Below are 1089 nucleotides of genomic sequence, written 5' to 3' on the forward strand. Positions count from 1 at the left end.
AAGTAATAATGGAAATTCCGTGATTTGTTCCATAACCCAAAATTATTCGTTTAACAATGATTATACTGTTGTAGGCAGCTGAATGAGATAGAAATATTATAGGCAGTCAGATAGGGCCAGACCCTCAAGGAGACAAGATGGAAGACAAGGTGACTTTGCAATTTGGAAGAGACAGACACTCATGTGTGAACCACACCTCAAGACCAAGACAAATAAGGAAATACAGCTACATACTTCACTAGGGATGGGCATCAGGGATTGATATTCTAAATAGGTATCAATCACCTTGAAAGAGTCCAAATGAGTCACTAACTCAACCTCCAACAGGAACAGACATTGTCCCACATGACTCACTTCCCATTTGGTACTGGATTTAATCAATTTTACCTAAGCAATGGTGCTTATAATCTAATTGGTTGACCATAGTTTTATCCTACCTCATGTCCACCTAAGCCAGTTCCCATGTCTTCTCCTCCACCTTAGACCCACCTCATCACGTGGTTTTCCTCTATAAAAGTCCCTGGAAGAGACAGCTTCCTGGGGACAACCGGCTTGGGCCCCCCTCCTGTTCCTCTTTGGGGTAGGAACTTTCCTTCCCTCAATAAATATATTCAGCTCATAACCTCCGTTTGTTCCTAAAATTCATTCTTCGGTTTTAGAGAACACAGACTCATCCCAGGTACCTTTTAGGTTGGGAGATCAGTTTTTATCCTGTGTAATTTGGAGGTTTCCCTGTATCGATACTACTATAATATAAAATAATAAAGACAATACAAAATACAAAGGAAAATAAACAAATTAACCTGCACTTACCTTTGAAAGCCTTCATGGCTGGTATGAGGGAGACAAGAGAAGATTATTATGTAGGATGACTTTCATTATCACTAACAGAATCACTGCACTCTAGTGGCTCAAAGGAATCTTTTTCTTTCTGAAAAGTTTAACAAGGAATCTATCCCATTGTTTCTATCTCCTTTGAAGACTTAACAAAACATGACAGTACATTTCATTAAACAGATTCATCACTGGCATTGCTACAGCCTTACTTCCGTGATGTTTTATTCAAGATTTTGCACTATTTCCCACATT

Source organism: Octodon degus, unplaced genomic scaffold (genome assembly GCF_000260255.1).
Source record: "Octodon degus isolate 3935 unplaced genomic scaffold, OctDeg1.0 scaffold00109, whole genome shotgun sequence".
Lineage (NCBI taxonomy): Eukaryota > Metazoa > Chordata > Mammalia > Rodentia > Octodontidae > Octodon > Octodon degus.